Below are 16,306 nucleotides of genomic sequence, written 5' to 3'. Positions count from 1 at the left end.
ACAATGTACATGACTTACGATATCATTGCGCAACTTTATGCGCAGACGGCACGAAAATTTAAACCCCCGAACTACCTTAAGAGCCAAACCAGTAAAATGTAAGCAAGTATAAAAACCTATGAAATGAATACCGACATACTGACAACTATGTCATCAAAGCAGAAAATATGAACCTTAAATACACAATTCTGAATAGTCATACAAAAGAAGTCACATTTTCAAATCAATATCCTAGTTTACACACATATCATACTGTTATTTCATGCATTCCAAATGTTATTCTACACATTAAACATTGGATGAGTCTAACCTCGGATTGGTGTAAAACTTTCGTCAGGTCCCTTTTTCTTCGACTTGACTAGGTTTACACTGTACACAATATACATACATAGATAATGAGAATGGGTGTATTTGTTTATAAAACGACGTATACGTATTGTAGTAATTGAAAATGCGATACAAGTGCAGTTGCAAATAATCTCTCGAACTTCATTCGAAAGCCACTACAAGTGATTGATTGTTAAGAAATATATAACGCATTGGCAATCAAACGGATACATGCAAATACAGATATATTGTATGGAAAATATTTTGGATTAACAGACTTTGTTTAGACTAATTCCTAATAACAAATTGTTGTTTTTGTAGGAAACACAATTTTGTATAAGCTCCTCAGTTATATGATCGAAGACTTTTTTTATTCATGATGTTTCTCGTACCACATAAACTTTTCCAAATGGTTTCATCTCTTTATGATGATGTTTTCAAATCGTTTATAACTGGGCAGTTAGAGCCGTTTTTAAAACTTGACATGTACAGTTAGGACGGTTTAAGATCTATAATTCGCCTTTTCAGAATCTAAAGGACTATAGGTAATCTCATTCTTTTTACACCAAAATGAAAAGAACGTTACGTCATTGGTTGAATTTCGATTGTTTAGAACGTTTTAAACCAATCACAACGTGTTGGTGTTCGTTTTGGAAAATATTATCCAGAATGCAATAGATTCTGAAACGCCGAATTGATGATGTCAATAGCCAGAGCATTTCTAATTCAGTTAATATGATGTTTCACGGTTTGTATTTGATAGTACAGAGTTTAAGAAAGCATTTGAGCAAGTCTTCTGAACGGTAAGATTGAATTAATATGTTAAACAATTTCAGAAATCAATAATCAGTTTTTAAGTGTTAAGAAAACTTAGTCGTATACGTCAATGTATCTGAATACCTGATCTATTTTTATTGACCGTTCCCTCCTGTCTTTATCATATAGTAATAGTTCAGGCAAGTTTTGCTTATCAACTTATCTAAAGTGTTACTACATTATATTAGCTTTATCAGATTCAAGTGAGCTTGTTTTCCAATTAATTTGATAATTCAAAGCCAATTTCAAATATAAGAAAAACTGTAATAATATAAGTGACCATATATTTTACAAGATGAATACACCTTACTGTTGATTTTTGTAGTTTGCTTTTGCATTTTAAACTGTTATTGTCTGTACGTTGATAAACCCTCTGTTCTACTTTGGATTAAGTTAGTGTCTAGATCAAAGGACAGAGATTTCAATGCAAGGAGGCATATTCACAGAGGGGCAAAAGATACCAGAGCAAAGTCAAACTCATAAATCGAAAATTAACTGACAACACCATGACTTAAAATAAATAATACAAACATACAAATAATAGTACACAAAAAAAACCCATAAAAATCTAAAGACTGAGTAACACGAACCCCACCAAAACCTGGGGTGATATCAGGTTCTTCAGAAGGGTAAGGAGATCCTGCTCCACATGTTACACCCGTGTTGCACTTGGTCTAAATTTCAACGAACAGTAAATGGGCTTCGTAGCAGATTTTGCTAAAGTTTGGCATACAACCGTGGCTTGTTGAACTACAACTGAAAATCCAAAATATAATGGATTTATCTCTTTTATAACCTGAAATATTGCAGATTGATTTCTTTAAATACGGATGCACATTTATATAGAAGGCACATTAAATCGTCAAATCTCTAAATCTATTCCATAGAAATTTCTTAAAAAACTTTTAAATTTCAGTTTTAATGATATAAAATAATCAAATGGTCACCGACTTTGTTTTTGTCTAATAATCAACTTGTTACCTTGTTGGCAGTGAAAAATGTCAAAAATCAACGTTTTACGGACGGGAACGCAGTGCCTTTACCATTATTATTACTTTTTATTGCATTTTGTCACAAGGAACAGATCTTTGAATGATTTATACCATAAAAACGAATATAATATTTTTCGGTTAAAAACTCAAAAGTTAATGAGTTTGTGATTAACAAACACCGAAATTTTTATTATGTGTCACGTATACGTTATAGATTCGTTATAAATGTGATTTAACGTGAATATAGGACCACGTGCAGTATATGTGCAAGCATTGGTTCAATAATTTCCTGAACATTAAAATCTTTTGAAATTAATTTATAGCTTTTACTTCCGATACTAGGTTTATATTTCATAATTTAATCATACCTTATTACAGCTTTGATAACTTATCATTAAAGTGATTTTAAACAAAAACACAAATCAAAGCCATTATCTTTAAAATTGAGAATGGAAATGGGGAATGTGCCAAAGAGACAACAACCCGACCATAGAAAAAACAACAGCAGAAGGTCACCAACAGGTCTTCAATGTAGCGAGAAATTCCCGCACCCGGAGGCGTCCTTCAGCTGGCCCTTAAACAAATATCTTTGTCATTATCACCACTTTGATAACTCGGATACGATTCCTTGTAATATCTTTTTTTTGGTATTTAGTTGTCTTTTTTTTTAACACTATAATTGATTCTTATTGCACATATTGCTGTTTAACAATTAAACTTGGTGTACAGCATTTCATCAAGTTTCCCTGTAAAATTACCACTGAATACCCAGGGATAATATTCAGTAAAATTAACTAATACATTACATTGGTTTAATTCACATATTAAACTATTATTATAGTTGTTACAAATAGTCTTTGCATCTTCACAAAAAGTATTTTTTGATATATTCATGAAAAAATATCTACACAATAATTTTTTTTACGGAAATAGATCATTCATCCGGAATGACTTTTTGGGTTCTTTTATTAACTAATCAAAAACGAATTGTGGTCAAGTGACCTCACACGACTTTTCCGTTCCTCGTGTTTGGACAATATTTTTTAAAGTGTTTCGAGAATTGGATTATTAATTTCTATGTGGTTTTAAAAGCTTTGAATAATATTGCGAAAAGGTAAGTTGGAGTGTAAATATATTTTTCATAGTTGCACTTTCAGTCTTTATTAAATTTGTTATTGATTTGACCAAGATAAGTACCGTGTCGTGACCTTTACCTGACAAAGTTTGTAAACAATGCACACAGATGTAGCGTACAAGTGTCGAAGTACCTATATATTGACAAAGACACACACACACACACACCTACATATTCATTTATATCTGAATTACCCACATTAACATTCATAGTAATAATTATTGTACAAACAAACTTCTGCACATACAGGCATACTTGTTCAGTGTCACATGATACATTTTACAAACAAATTTCTTTCAATAACTTTCATACATACTCATACCTGAGGCATAGCACTTACAGATAATTACTTGCATAGTACATTTATAATAAAGGAAAAAAAAATAACATACAATCACACATAATCTAGATATATAGCATCTGGTTTTTTTTATACATGTAGCTTAAGTTAACTTTAAGGTGACTTCATTATTATTCTTCAAAATATTCAACACCTTTGTCAATAAACTGCTGATCTCTGTATTGGTCATACTATATAGTTCTACAGTATTTTCTACCTCATATTCAAAAAATTTTAATGTGTCCACTGCTTTGGTTTTTTTTATTGGAAACATAATGTGTTTTTTAGATTGAAAAGAACATTAAGCTAAGCAAATGACTTAGCGCATAGTTTGCATCGTCATGAATTTTTTATCCTATAACCAACTAATGAAGACTTATTACATGTTCGCCTATGAAGACTTTTTAAAGTAAAACTTTCATTGATTTCCAGAATGTTTTACGATATGAACATGTAATGAAAAAATGATTATAATTATCTATTTCATTGCAATATGAACACAAATTGTTTTGTGAAATTTTCCACTGAAAAAGCAGCACCTCATTTGGCAAAATAAAGTGCATTAATTTCCACCTAAACATTTTTATTTTATTATTTTTAAGATATTCAAAATTAAATCTAATAGTCTTTAAATTCATTTCTTAGTCTCCCTTTGCTTAAGACTCTTTCCCATTTCCAAAATCCTACTGGTATTTCTGTTTTTGACACACTTAATACTAAATTGTATATGTTTTAGCATTAATAGTTAGAACATCATTACAATCTCTAAGTTTAGTTTTTGTTCGGTTGATGTGGACTTTTGTTTTGAATGATTCTTCTGATTTTAATTTGTCTGTCCATTGCTTTGGTATAGATTTTTTTATGTTTTGAGTATTCAGAAATCCAATTCCTTTTATTTCTTAATTTTGAAGTAATCATTTCTTCTGATATATTTCCTCTTTTATCTATTATGTCATTTACTTATAGTATGTTACTATCAATCCAGTTATCAAAGAACAAACATTTTCCTTGAAATTTTATGAATTTATTTCCCCATATAACTTGTTTTCTGATTTATTAATAATTATCGATTTGATCATGATGATTGTTTTCACAATTATTTACATTTATCCATGTTTTTATCATCTCTTGATAGAAGGTTGGGGTACTGTTCCATATGTTTTTATCTAGCAATTTTGTGTTATTTACATTCATCTTGAAAATAAGAAGGTTTTTCCGAATTTATTAAGGTATAGTTTTGATAATACAGACCAATTTGCATTTTCTGATTCTAATATTTTTATAATTCATTTTAAATGTATAGATTTATATAGGATTCTATCTATATCAATCATTTTTAACCCCCCTTCTGCAAAGTTTTTTGTTATTATTGACCTTTTTATTTTATCTTTTCCTCCGTTCCAAATGAATTTATATAAGATTTTAATTATATTTTGTAGATTTTCTTTAGTAATGATACTGTTAGTAGCAATGTAGGTTATATTTGGTAGAAGAAGAGCTTTTACTACTAATATTTGTCCAAGTAGTGTTAACTTTCTTTTTGCCCATCTTTTTACAAGTTTCGTTAATTTGTCCAACACTTTTTCAATATTTAATGTTTGACACTCTTTTTTGTCATACCCAAAATATATTCCAAGGCTTTTGATTGGTTTGTCGGTCCAATTTATATTTTCATATTCATCTTTTGAACTTTTTAGTCGTCCTAACCATACCCCTTCCGTTTTATTTCTATTAAGCTTAAGTCCTGAAAAACTTCCAAATGTTTCAATTATACTGAGAGCTAAACTTATTTCTTTCCTTGACTGAAGAAAAAGTGTTGTATCGTCAGCTAATTGACAAATTTTTAAATTACAAGATTTTCCATCTAATGTAATTTTTATACCTTTAAAATCTTTATTACTTCTAAGTCTTATTGCCATTAATTCTACTGTTATAACAAAAAGTAACGCTGAAATCGCACACCCTTGTCGTATTCCTCGATATATTTTGAACGGACCTGAGACCCACCCATTATTTAAGATACATCCCTTAATGTCGTTATACATAGTTTCAACCCATCTGATAAAGCTACTTTTAAATCCAAACCGTTTCAGTGTTTCCGTCATGAAAGTCCATTCTAGTGAGTCAAAAGCTTTACTAAAATCTAAGAAAAGGATTGCTCCTTCTATATTAAATTTCTCAGAATAATCTATCATATCTTGAATTTGTCTGATGTTAAAACCGATATATCTATTTTTGACATATCCTGTTTGATCTAGACTAATAATAGATGGTAGTACTTTTTAAAGTCTCTGAGCTAACACATAAGCTAATAGTTTAGTATCAATATTCAATAAAGTTATGGGACGATAATTATCAAATGAAAGAGGATCATTCTTTTTAAAAATTAGTGAAATTGCACCTTTCTTTTGTGAGTTTGTAAGTTCTTTTTTTCATAATTATAATTAAATACTTTGACAACAATATTTTTTAGTCTCGTCAAAAATAGCCTATACTGTCATCCCACCAAGACCAGGGGATTTATTAAGCTTCATTTTAAAAATTGCTTCAGTGCATTTAATTTCTGTTACTTTCCCTTCACATTGATTACTATCTGAATCTTTAAGCGTTTTTGTTAATTTTGTTTCATTAATATATGTTTTAACTTCATTATCACAAGGATTAGTTGACTCATAAAGTTTTTGTAATATTTCACTTGTAGATTTAGAATTTTATCTTGATCAGTTGTTACGAGCCCATTTTCATCATATAGTTCAGTTATAATCTTTTTTGTTTGACGACTTTTTTCTAGTCCCAAGAAGTAAGCACTATTTTTTCCCCTTCTTCGAACCATTTTACCCTTGATCTTATTTTTTGTCCTTTAATTTTGTCTTTATATAAACACTCTAGATCATTTTCCACATTCTCAATTTCTTTTTGTAATTTATGATTTACATTTGTACCATTATTTGCTTTATTATTGAGATCATTTAGCTGTTTTTCTAGGATATTTATTTTATCTTTTTTTAATTTGGCTTTTCTTTTACAATAGTCTAAACTTGCATCTCTTACCTCTATTTTCAAATTGTCCCATAGGATCCCTAAATCATCACAGTTAATTGATTCATTTTCATATCTGTTTATTAATTTGTTTATTTCATTTACATAGTCATCATTATTTAAAACACTTGAGTTTAATTTCCAGTAGCCACGCCCCTTATTTCCTCTTTCAGTATTAATTTTTAATGATACTGCATTATGGTCAGTTATTTTCTGTATTAAAGGTCTAATATCGCAGCTTCTACAATTTTTTTGTACTTCTTTTGAAATCAGAAAGTAATCAATTCTGGTGGCTTCTGATCTATCTTTCCTACACCAAGTAAATTGCCTTAGATTTTTATTTCTACTTCTCCAAATGTCTATTAATTTACACGATTTTATAAGCCCTTTAAACCTGTAACTGGTTTATCAAATTTTTTAGAGGATTTAGTTTTATTTTTTGTATCAATTAATGACCAGATGTCGTTAAAATCTCCCCCAAGAATGGTTTGATCCATATTTATTTATATCTGATTTAACTGTTTTGAAAAAACTATTTCTTTCTCTTGATCTATTTGGAGCATATATATTTTCTAGCTTGTAAATATTTTCATTTATTTCAATATTAATCAAAATAAATCTACCAACAGCATCTTTGTGCTCATCAATAATTTTAAAATTTATTCTATCTTTTATCCATATTGCTACTCCGCGTGAATTGCTTGTACCATCACTTCTGAAAATGTTTTTACCAAGTTCTTTAGACAAAGTATCTTGCATTTGTTTAGTAAAATGAGTTTCCTGTCTAAAAATTATATCACATTTTTGTTGATTTGCCCATCTTACTATTTTATTTATTTTTTCAGGTTGGTGTAGGCCATTAGCATTGACCGTACAAATATGCAAATAGTTTTTCATGGTGGTTTATAGTTGGATATTTTAAATTTCATACAATAGCATGGTGAGTTATCTTTCTTACTATTAATAATGAAGCATTTAGTATTGGTTTTCTTTGTTGTTATTTTGTTTTTTCTTTTGACTGACTTAAAACTAAATTCTTTTAGTCTTGTTTCTGTACAAGAAGACTTATTTATAGGGCAGTGTACATACTGATATAGCATTTGTTTTACCTGTGAAATACCGTTATACGCCTCACTGTTTGCGATTGGGTTTTCAGATCGTGGGTATTTAAACGATGAATTAGGGTTTGGGTTTGTTTTTTTCTCAAGTAATACCGGTTTGTTTACTATCTCTATGTTTATAGTCGGTGTATTCCTGATTAATATTTTTAGCAGTTTATTTTCCCGTACCGTAAAATGTATTATCTTATCGATCTTTTCCATAATTAGCGTTAATAACCTATTCTCATGATGATTATATTTGTCAAGTATATGCTGTTTGTTTTGCAATAGATTTAGACTTTCGCTGTCCAGGTACGCTTGCTCTTTACTTTTATTTTTGTACGTTCTATATTTTGACCTCAACGTTAAAGTATTTATAGAATTTCTGGTCAAGGTTATTTCATCCGCTTTTGTTGGAGACTTTTTAAGATGGATAAACATGTTTTCTCGATCAGGATATTTAGTAGCAGATGGTAAATACTTTAATTTAATATTATAGTAACATGACATAAGTATTATCATCGACATGACTAGATTCTCTAGTACACAATAACACATACATTAATGTACTTTTTCTTTTTATTTGTCTTTTTCTTTTTCAGGATAAAACTGTCATGAAGAACAGACCATTTCTGATCTTCATTATTGGAATTGATTAGACTATCTGTCAGTCTGGATATTTTAAGTGGACAACCTTCATCAGCTGTGTCACAACTTTATCTTCAGTTTGTTCATTGGTCTGTACATCATTTTCACTTGCATGGAAAATGTCTGGATTGCAGACACCCTCCATGTTGGTCATAAATGTATGGTCTTCTTCAACTTCAACATCAGAATGCTCGTCGCACTCATATTGTCGATGTCCTAGTTGACCACATTTTTTGCACTTCCATCCGTTTGGACAAGTGTTTGCTATGTGCCCTTCCTCTAGACACTTACTACATTTCATTATATTTGGTCTGCTTGTAGATGCTTGGCCAAAATGGCTGATAGTAGCCCAATAATTGCCTATTTTGAATGACTTTGGCAGAGGCGGATTGAAAGGTTTGCATATGACTATCCTATCACCTGTTCTGCAGTTTGTTACAAGATTGTCAATTCTCAATCTTTCCCTGGAGTGAGTGATTATCTCACACTTGCTAACTGAAGTTTCAAGAGTTCTTAAGATTTGGTCGTCATCTGCTGATAGAGGAACATTTTTGACTCGTACCTTTATAGCATTTGGTTCTTCATTCATGGTTACCTTTGGGTTTCTCAAGTACAGGGTTATTGATTTTCTTCTGATGGTTAGCGCCAATGACAGTAGTTCTTTTTTTGTCTTGCTCATTGTCGAAATATATTCGCCAGATGCCTCGAACTCTCTGTAACCCAATTAAAGCTCTAACTGGTACCTGCTCTTCTATTGCTCGATATACATCTATATTTATTAGGAATGGACGTTGACCTAAATGATTCATATCATTTTCACCAAAGACGTCTGTTTCGAGAAGAAATATTGGTTTAACATTACCAATCTTGCAGTCATCGTTTTTGTTTTTGTATTTGTTTTCATCTCTAGCTGCTTCGGCATAAGAGGTGGCCATTTCGTTTTCTTCGTTTGGAATTTTTTTGTCTTTACACATCGATAAATACTAAATTATTTGTCCGTTTTTTAATGTTTTAGTCTCAAAAGAACTGTAAACATATATTGCATACAGTCTTCAACAATTCATACCAAACTCCTAGCTGTAATCTTTCAAAAAGTCACTTTTTTGCGGAGCTATGAAACACTAATCACCTTGGTTCAAGGGCCATAACTCAATTTCTTGTAATATCAGTAAAACCGATTTTTTTATTCCGGGGAACTTTCTAGTTACATCAAAATTTGAAATTTAAAATACCTCTTTTATGTCCTTGTTGTTTACTCTATATATGTGTATCATAATATACGTTAGACAATTCTATTAGGTGATTTGAGATCGAACTATTAAAATATAACACATATTTACAACTGCAGATTACTAAATTGATTGAAGAAAGGTGAACATTATACTAGAACTATTTTTAATGTAAGTTTAATCTTTTTCATTTCCATTTATTATATTCCTTCACATATATACCCTAGAAAGACTAATTAGCAGAGAATATATTGTGACTGTTTATTTAACGCATCATGTAAATGTAACGGAATTTGATGAGACTGTTATTAAAGTGAGAGGGTTAGCGCTATAGAACCAGGTTTAATCCACCATTTTCTACATTTGAAAATGCCTGTACCAAGTCAGGAATATGACAGTTCTTGTCCATTCGTTTTTGATGCGTTTTGTTTTTTGATTTTGCCATGTGATTATGGACTTTCCAAATTGATTTTCCTCTGAGTTCAGTATTTTTGTGATTTTACTTTTTACACGTAAAGACAAATACAATAAATAGTAGGCAAAGCACATATCTAATGTAAAGGAAAAAATCATCGTATGAGGCATTTTATATTGACAAAACAGAGATGAATGTCACAATGCATCATGATTTCTACTATTTTAAACCTCTTAGGTTTAACTACCAGGAATGTCAGCACTATTCTGAATCCTCATTGGCTACTGTTGACCAGCAACTCACATCCATAGATTTTGTTGTATTACGCAGTCATAATTACACAATAGCCATGGCTCAGTCCTCTGTTTTTTTTAAGTGTATGGTATTTTAAACACAACTGTTGGAACATACATAAGTAATAATAACAGGAACAAAAGAATGTGAAAAATGAATACATGAATGAACTAAGAGCCAAACCAGTAAAATATAAGCGAGTATAAAACCTATGAAATGTATACCGACATACTGACAAATATGTTATCAAAGCAGAAAATATGAACCTTAAATACACAATTCTAAATAGTCATACAAAAAAAGTCACATTTTCAAATCAATATCTAGTTTACACACATATCATACTTTATTTCATGCATTCCTAACTTTATTCTTCACATTAAACATGGGATGAGTCTAACCTCGGATAAGTGTAAAACTTTCGTCTGGTCCTTTTTACTTCGACTTGACTAGGTTTCACTGTACATAATGAGAATGGGTGTAGTTGTTAACGTATTGTAGTAATTAAAAATGCGATACAAGTGCAGCTGCAAATAATCTCTCAAACTTCATTCGAAAGCAACTACAAGTGATTGATTGTTAAGAAATATATAACGCATTGACAATCAAACGGATACATGGAAATACACTCTGTTCTACTTTGGATTAAGTTAGTGTCCAGATCAAAGGACAGAGATTTCAATTCAAAAAGGCATATTGACAGAGGGGCAAGAAATACCAGAGTAAAGTCGAACTCCTAAATTGAAAAAAAAACTGACAACTACATGACTTAAAATAAAAAAGACAAACAGACAAATAATAGTACACAAAAAAAAACAACATAGAAAACTAAAGGCTGAGCAACACGAACCCCACCAAAAACTGGGGTGATATCAGGTGCTTCAGAAGGGTAAGCAGATCCTGCTTCACATGTGACACCTGTATTACACTGGGTCTTATTGTCAACGAACAGTAAATGGGCTACGTAGCAGATTCTGCTGAAGTTTGCCATACAACCGTGGCTTGTTGAACTACAACTGACAATCCAAAAAATAATGCATTTATCTCTTTTATAACATGAAATATTGCAGATTGATTTCTTTAAATACGGATGCACATTTATATAGAAGGCACACAAAATTGTCAAATCTTTAATTCTATTCCATAGAAATTTCTTAAAAAACTCAATGTTGTTGACCTTTTAAATTTCAGTTTTAATGATGTAAAATTTTCATATGGTCATCGACTTCGTTTTTGTCTAATAATCAACTTGTTACCTTGTTGGCAGTGATAAACGTCAAAAATCAACGTTCTACGGCCTGCAACGCAGTGAAGTTACGATTACTTCAATTTTTATTGCATTTTGTCACAAGGAACACATCTTTGAATGATTTATAACACAAAAACGAAGTCGGTGACATTATCTTTATTTTGCATCATTATAACGGAAATCTATATATCAACAACATATATATTTCAAGAAAATATCTATGGAGTAGAATTAGAAATTTTATGATTTTAAGACAAATTTAAGAAGTGTTTTCGCTGATTTTATGTGCTTTCTATACACATGTTCACCAATTTTGAAAAAAAAAATCAATCAGTTATATTTCAAATGATAAATTAGATAAATGCATTGTTTTTTCGATTTTCAGTTGTAGTTCATAGAGTCAGAGTTGTGTGCAAAATGTTACTGAAATCTGTGACATATCCCATTTTCTGTAACTTGACCTTAAAATCATAAGATCGTGTACAGTATCATCAGTATAAGCATGATAAAGGAATTATAACCTATGTTGAAGTTCAATTCAATATTTATAATGAAAAAAAGAGGCATAAAGCTACATATAATAATTAAGTTTATTACTTGCAAAGTGAAAATAATACATTATCAGTGTTTGTCGTCCGAAGTGCGTTTTTATACGAGATGTATGCTGTCAATACTGGTACTATAAATAACATAACGGCACTGAATAAAGGGGAAAATTACCCTCGGCAATTGATCTTTAAGTCCTCTTGGGCAAAATGTAAAAATTGTAAAATAAATTTATTGTGTATTGTTTTCTTTTCAGATTTCCAAAAGATATACCAGGAACGCACATATAACTAGCTCATCCAATTTTCAAATTGACCGTTTAATAATGTCCAGTAAGTAATTTTTAAAAACTTTTTTTCTACCATTACTTTTTTTTAATTCTGTCGCTGTATAATATCCATCCCGTAACCGATTGGATAATGCCACATTATAAACCGTAAACAAATAATGATTACAAAGGAATGTTTGAAAACATTTGATATATTATTTTAATTCTGCAAACATTTTGGGAGATTAAGTTTTAAGGAGTTTTAAATCATTAAAAATATATACATATACATTTATATAATTCGTATTAACATCAGGCAAACAATGTTTCAATTTTTTTGTTATTCCTTCGCCGGGATTCCAGGTCATGCTACTGAGATATCGTGGCACCAAAAAGCAATGCACTATGTCCGACGCGCTAGAGCACTCAACCATCTAGGTTCTAAAAAGAAAGCTTTTGGTGGCTTGGTTTTACCTTTCTTCGTCAGTTTAAATCTAGCGTCGTAGCACAGTACAGCTAAATTATATATTGTAAAGGATCCTACAAATTAATGTAAGACGCAGTAACAGAAATAAATATATTACATGTACGTCTGTTACAGATTTTATCCATCTGATCACCAGCAGTGCATTCTGTATATATGATACGTCTAAACATCAGCCAGACAATGTTTTAGATACATGTACCTAATAAAAGATATAAAAACTCATTAATGCTGAAAAATCGTTAGAAAAAGGATAATAATTTCAATCAGTGATCTTTAATTCTTAATATGTAAAATCAAAATCTGTAAAATCTTTTTTTTTTTAATATTAATAAGGTGTTATTTCTTAAAGAGTACGGAATGAAATTAGAATTTGGGATCAGCTATTTTCTGGACAGAAAATTATTTTCTTACCTTGATATTATAATTCTATTTCAATTTTTAAAACATATTAAACTTTACCTTCTCTTTCGATCAGTTGACTTTACACCCGAGATGTCAATTTGCCTGTCCGATCATCTACGTCTGAATATTGTTGGATAAGAAGGTTACGTTAAACTAACCAGATTAATAAATGCGTCAAAAGACCAAATGCATTGTAACACCACATCGACGTGTATCAGCAGTGTTAGTTTTTGGCGAAGGACTTGAACTGGAAGGAAGTGACTTAGATATTATGTTTGTCGAACATGACCTAGTTGTGACGGCACAAAAACAAATACTTGATTATCGTTTTTCTAAAGTATACTTTTTTCAGACACTGAAGATGTTAAACACATCTTTGCGTATTTACGTCTGACTAAAGAAAATCTCGGAGACAATGGATTGATATATGGAAGGGGTGAGGGACAGTTATTTCTGTCTATTTTATTGTTTAAACAGCGTTTCCGTAGTAAAAGTCTTTTTGTCGTTCATGGATCATGCTTATCCGATAGTCAGGGATACTTTGACGTTGCATATTGTTTGCATGCCAAATCATGGATAACTACAGCTTCTGTCTGGGTTACTAGATCTAATAACTCATGGCCAGCTATTGAGATACAACAAATAATTATTGATCATGGTGTCCTGTTTGTACCAATTGGTACAAAGGGGGATATAAATGGGGAACTGCAATGGCGTATATCCTTCTCTGTTGGTGAAAAGTTTTTGATTTATTCATCTTTTCATACACAGTTGTTGTGCTATGCTTTAATGAAAATTCTACTTAAAGATGTTATAAGTCAGTCTCCTGGATGTAGCGATTTACTTTGTTCATACTTCATTAAGACTATTTTATGCTGGCTATGTAAAGAAATACCGACATCGGTGTGGAAACCCGATAACTTAATACCTTGCTCTATTAGATGTTTCAAAAGACTGATATATTGTGTTGAACAATCAATGTGTCCACATTACTTTATTCCAGAACACAACCTTTTTGAAAATAAGATTATTGGACATGGCAGGACACAATTGTTAGAAAAATAGTATTTCTTATTGATTACTTATGGTCATTTATTTATTTTTCAGTACAAGTATGCATGTTGTCGTTGTCTTGTGGAGTACATTTCAATGTCGATTTGTTTTTCAAAGATATTGAGAAAATAGTTAAATCAAAAGTATTAATACCTCTTAATCTATATGAAGACAAAATGGGTTATATATCACATGTACAACAGATAATTTTTAGTCAAACAAAGAAATTAAGATCTATTTATTTACGCAATATGACTCAGTATTGTTCAGTCACAGCAAAAACCATGCAACCATTCACTTTACAAGGTAACGCATACAAATACGAACAATACAAACAATGTCTCTGTTACCTACTATATACTACAAAGTACCCACCAATATATTGTAACTGGTTGGTTGATGTTGGCGTCATTATTCTACAAAATGAAACAATACAACAAAGCTCATTATATTCTTTCATATTCACTTACAAAATGTACCACAGAAAAACTATATATCCGTGGAAATGTATCTGACTTACATTGGGAACTATTCCGTTTGAAAACATTCAAGGAGTTAGGATTGATTCGCTCTCTTAGATTTTTATTTAGATCTTACATGTATGTCGTTTTCCCGGAGGAATCTACTCTTAATCCACACGAAATGAATATAGATGCTTATAAATGGCGTAATGTAATACCATCTGTAGCTTATCTCCATTCTTGTGTCATTTTCATCAGCGAAATGTCAGAAATTATCAGGAATCGCTAGGAGACCTTCGTCTAACAATAGAAGAGGATTATTTTTGCCGAATTGTCATGGCCAAGGTGCAGCCTACGAATGTCTTGCAGTAGCTTTTCAAATTATAGGAGATAAGGAATCAGCTAGAGAAGTTTTTTATGATCATTAGAAGTTTTTATGACCCGTCTAATCACTCATTTAAACGACTGAAAATGATGGATTGATTATAAAATAATATGATAAATAATTGTCATTCTTTAGCTGTTTAAACGTTTGAAAGAAACACAGTTTTTGTATTTCTTCATGAAAATTTTGAATTTTGTTATTTTACCTTTTCTAAACTATTAGTATTTTCTCAATGATAATGCTCAATGTTAATTCCTCTATTACTGTGTATTATATACATTGGTCTTTAGTGAGCCGCTGATGTTAGTCCGTAGGATGACATTGGTTCTTTTCAGCAGGTCGAATGCTTTGGGATTAGTAACTATTACGTTTACTTTTTACTATTGGATAATTTGTACTTGTACTTTTTATTATCTTATTTGCTGGTACTATAGAATACAAGGATTTCGCATTTATTGGTTTTTATTTTTTATTCTTTTTTTTTTTATGTTATTGACCTTATAAAATATGCGTTTTGGATATCACGTGATCTTTGTTCTACTGACACACTGTTTAGTCGAGGATTTTGTTATCCAATTAATTACTTAAACCTCAAGTCTTTTTCTTCATTGATTTGAGAAGTTTGGCTGTGAATGTACAAAACGCAAAAGTTCATCTAGAACTTATCAATGAAGTGTGTTTTGTTTTCCCTCGTTGCCGTAGTCCTTTTTTCCCCTTGTGTTCATACATTCAATCATGTTTGGTGTGTCATGCTGACATGATAAACCCTAATTTCAATTATTTAAATATATGTTACATTATTGATTATATAATCTAAAAAAGTGTATACATTTTATCATTTATCTAAAACACCCCTAGTTTTTGAGATCGGCCCTAGTTTTTGGTGGGGTTCGTGTTGTTTATATTTTAGTTTTCTATGTTGTGTCATTATTTTTGATTTATGAGTTTGACTGTCCCTTTGGTATCTTTCGTCCCTCTTTCATCATTATATTTTTGTACAAAGATTTCGAATGTTTGTTTTGTTTGCACAAACCTCCACTTTTCAGAAAATTGTGTCCCTCTTCGCTGTAATATCAAAGAGGGAACATTATAGTTTATGGGTCAAGTGCTGGTATTTTTT

General features: G+C 30.8%; 1 long non-coding RNA gene across 1 annotated transcript; it reads left to right on the top strand.

The window, feature by feature from the left end:
- Window positions 1-3,126: 3,126 nt before the first annotated feature.
- LOC139490360 (uncharacterized) lies at window positions 3,127-9,018 on the top strand. Its single transcript, XR_011656300.1, has 3 exons — window positions 3,127-3,249; window positions 7,495-7,589; window positions 8,352-9,018. It is a non-coding gene; the product is annotated as an uncharacterized lncRNA (long non-coding RNA).
- The last annotated feature ends 7,288 nt before the right edge of the window (window positions 9,019-16,306 follow it).

The sequence above is a fragment of the Mytilus edulis genome, chromosome 9 (genome assembly GCF_963676685.1).
Source record: "Mytilus edulis chromosome 9, xbMytEdul2.2, whole genome shotgun sequence".
Taxonomy (NCBI): Eukaryota; Metazoa; Mollusca; class Bivalvia; order Mytilida; family Mytilidae; genus Mytilus; species Mytilus edulis.
This window is presented reverse-complemented; position numbering and strand designations above follow the sequence as displayed.